At 46.8% G+C, this 4,028-nt stretch overlaps 1 long non-coding RNA gene across 1 annotated transcript; it reads right to left on the minus strand.

The window, feature by feature from the left end:
- Positions 1–629: 629 nt before the first annotated feature.
- Positions 630–2,403, minus strand: LOC134615760 (uncharacterized). Its single transcript, XR_010091340.1, has 3 exons — positions 2,213–2,403; positions 2,088–2,129; positions 630–1,349 (listed from the first exon to the last, which is right to left on the minus strand). It is a non-coding gene; the product is annotated as an uncharacterized LOC134615760 (long non-coding RNA).
- Between the last annotated feature and the right edge of the window lie 1,625 nt (positions 2,404–4,028).

Here is a 4,028-nt window from a genome sequence, read left to right on the forward strand (position 1 = left end):
TAAATCTGCTAGCTTTCCTGACCCGGCCCACCCAGGATCTGTGACTCCTCACAGTCTCAGCGGTCAGGGGGATGCTGTGTAAACAACACTGCACACTGACATGAACAGGGGAAATGTTTGTGTCTGTATCTGCTGAATACACTCAGTGATGGAGCCTCAGAGGTCACACAGGTCAGATCTACAGTCAACCTTTAGGGATCTCCTTACCTGGATCACTGAGCGTGTATCAAGACATTTTGACATGGAAACATGTATGATTTTGGTTGGACACAGGCTGTGTTTATTAAGCTGTGACCATGCTATTGGGTAAGAGAATATCCTGAAGTATTAGTGGGAGGGTTTACAGGTTTATGTTCATTGTCCAGTAACAGATTTAAAGATGATGAAGTTAGTTTTTCACCTCGTACGCTGAAGTAAACTTACTGACTGATAAAAATATTTTAAAAACACATCAGAGCTCCACAGTGTCGCGATCTGCAATGACAGATCATGTGGAGAGAGGAGGGGGAGCCAAATATTAAAACTGAGGCGAGAGTGAGGTTGAACAGAAAGAGAGTCATTTATTGAGGCTGGATTGTTGACATACATAAAATGTGAAACCGAGACTAGACTGACTGACTAAACTGGGAAAACTAAAGCAAAAAACAAGGAAAACTGGACCATGAGACCAGGACCAGGGAACTGGACCATGACATGAGAGACACAGAGGAAAACAGACACAACATAAGCACACAAGGGTAATTAGGGAGAGTGGACGTGATGACACACAGGAAGCAAAACTACACACACTGAACACAGGATGTGACACTGTCAAAGTAAAACAGGAAACATTAATTCACAAAACATGACACAGGAGACGGGAGGGAAGAACTAGACGAACTTGGAAGACAATGGGAGGAGACGCACATGATGGACTGGAGAGAATGTACAGGAGACACAATACAGACAGAGGAGACATACACAGAGGACAGACTTATACAGGAAACAGGGATGAAGCGATAAACTCAAACCTAACTAATCCATACTGACAGTAAACACTGGAACTTTTCTCCAATACATCAAAAGAGGAACTAAGATACAGAAACACTGCAGATGCTGGTACCCTGACACACAGTCTGCAGCTCAGAAGGCATGCTCAGTGGTGACATCAGCAGTGACATCATCACCATCTTCAGCCAGTCCCTGATCTCCTCCATCACGCTGGGTCATCTCCATGGAGACAAACGGTTTGTTCTGTGTCTTCCTGCTCCAAGAGATGGACAGCAGCAGACCAGTGGAGATGCAGTACGGACAGAAGACCACTAGATGGCAGACGAGCCTCAGCACAGACTCACAGGGGAGAGGAGGAGCTGAAAGAGGAGGACACAGAGAGGGGAGTCAGGAGGAGGGTACAGAGGAGGTCAATGTAGCCTGTTTTGTCTGATTTTAAGTCGTTTGTGCTCTGAGGATGTTGAGTGATGCTTAGTCATGTTGGAGGATCTGAGCTGAACCGTCTTCACCAAACTTTCAGAACTCTCCTTTATTCTTCCACCCTCAGGAGGTGGAAGTGTCCTCCTGCAGACACAAAGTTTCCTTCCAGCCTCCTTAGATGTGTTAGCTAACCCTGAGTCTGATTTAGTCTGCAGTCCTCTGTGCTTGTTTCTCATGTTTGTAGCTGGTCTCAGAACCTCGTACTGCAGTTTCAGACCCTGCTGCTAGAAACACTCGTCATCATGGACAAATTTCCTTTAAAGTTGTTCAGAATGAGAACCAACACCCCAGTCAGACCCTGAACAAAGGAGCAGTCCAGCTTTGTGCCATAAACACACATCATTTTCTCTAAAAAGGTCTCTTAGAAGTTCAGAATGAAGGGGTGTCAAAAAGTTCCTACAGTCACAAAGTTTAAAAGTCGTTCAAACAGCAATGAAACATTAAAAACAGCAGAGAAGCTGAAACTTTATTTATCAGCCTATCAGCTTTAAACATTAAGTCAGATAAAGGAGAGAAGAAGAAGAAGAAGCAGAAGAAGAAGAGGCTGACTGAGGATTATTAGACATTGACCACAGAGCACCTACATCACCTCAGAGTTCCTGTTACCTTCAACTCACCTGCAGGAACAGCCAGAGCAGACAGCAGCAGCACACACACACCTGCAACAGGACAGAGGTCACTAAAGGTCACCAAAGGTCAGAGGTCATGATGAGGACAGACAGGTGTAGGAACATCAGCTCACCTGCAGCAGTCAGCAGAAACAGGCCTGAAACTGAAGAACACACTGATCAGAGATCAAATGGTCACATGACCAAAGAGAAGCATTCAGACTGCAGTGATTGGTTACTGTTCCCACACATCAATAACCCACAGCGCCCTCCAGTGGTGGAAACACAGATAATACATGAAACATGAAGGAGACTCACAGCAGAGGCAGACGCTCCGTCTCAGACAGCCGTCACCTCCACAGCTCCACAGGTCTGCTCCCACACCTCCTACATCACACAGAGAAACATCAGCACAGGAGGAGTAATGGTGCACATCGAACTCATGTGATGGTTCGTGCTGACAGCGTGATGGTGTTTGTTAGACAGTAGGGAGTGCTGTGAACTTGTTCCTGCAGACACATGAGTGGAAGGAAACCTGGGACCAGCTGAATGTGTGATGTGTAAACACAACTCCTCTGTTTTCAAACGCACAAACATTATTGTTCCAACTCATCCTGCAGCAGGTTTTAAAAGAGTCGATGGGAGCGCGGCTGCTCTCGTCAGCTTTAAGGGATAAAGGAACAAAACTTTTACTTCTGTGCAGGTTTATCACCTTTAAGTTTACTGCAGAGGAACCGAACTCCACCCAGAACCAGAACCAGGAGAAGCCCAGAGACCAGACCTGCTACAACTGGGACCAGGAGGGAGGGAGGAGGAGGTGGAGGAGGAGAAGGACAGGTGGATGCTGGGAGAGGAGGAGGAGAACAGGGAGTAAAAGGAGTTTTTACAGGAGGAGCAAAGTTTGTGGAGGTGCTTGAAGGAGGAGGACAGTGAGGAGGAGGAGGATGGATGATTGTAGGAGAATCTGCAGGAGAGATGATGAAGAAGGTTCAGTCAGTTTATTATCAGGTCACAATGATACATCATTTTTTAAACAGGAAGTGATGTCAGTGTTCTGACCTCTGACACTCAGAGAGCTGTTAGGAGACTTTCCACCCTGATTAGTAGAACAGTAGAGACCTTCATCAGCCTGCTGGATGTTAGTGATGATGTGCTCTGGTTTAGGACCAACAGAACTTCCTTTGATGAAGAAATAAGCTGCGACTGTGGCACCATTCCTCTGTCTGCAGCGCAGAATGACATCACTTCCTGTCCTCACAGGAAGTGCAGGGATCTCCAGGATGACACCTTTATCTGACCATCAGAGACAAACAGAGTTAATGAGAGCAGAGTCACACAGAGACAGAGACACAGCTGGAACATCTCACCTTTAGTGTCTGATTGGACACTGAAGGAGACTCTGTCACTCTGCTGTCCAGAGGAGTCCTCACACCAGAAGGTTTCACTGGGAGCAGAAAGATCCACAACACAGGAGGAACCAAGAAGCCTCCCAAAGCCTGGAGCTGCTCCACAGTCCTCAGTGAGTCCTCCTCTGGTCCTCTTCACTGTCCATCCATCAGCTGTCTGTCCATCATCAACACAGCTCAGATACACTGAAGAAGATCCTCTGAAGACCTGCTGAAGGTTTGGACTGACAGACAGAGACACTGGAGGACACACACACATACACACACACACACACACACACACACACACACACACACACACACACACAGAGACACACACACACACACGCACACACACACACACACAGACACACACACACACACACACACACACACACACACAGAGTAAATGTATTTATGTTCTTGTTGGAGTCTCACTGATTGTTTTCACTTCATCAACTCACCTGCAGAAACAGTCGGTGCAGACAGCAGCAGCACACACACACCTGCAACAGGAGGACAGAGGTCACTAAAGGTCAGAGGTCACAAACAGGCAGACCACAGT

This window comes from Pelmatolapia mariae, linkage group LG3_W (genome assembly GCF_036321145.2).
Source record: "Pelmatolapia mariae isolate MD_Pm_ZW linkage group LG3_W, Pm_UMD_F_2, whole genome shotgun sequence".
In the NCBI taxonomy this organism is placed as follows: domain Eukaryota; kingdom Metazoa; phylum Chordata; class Actinopteri; order Cichliformes; family Cichlidae; genus Pelmatolapia; species Pelmatolapia mariae.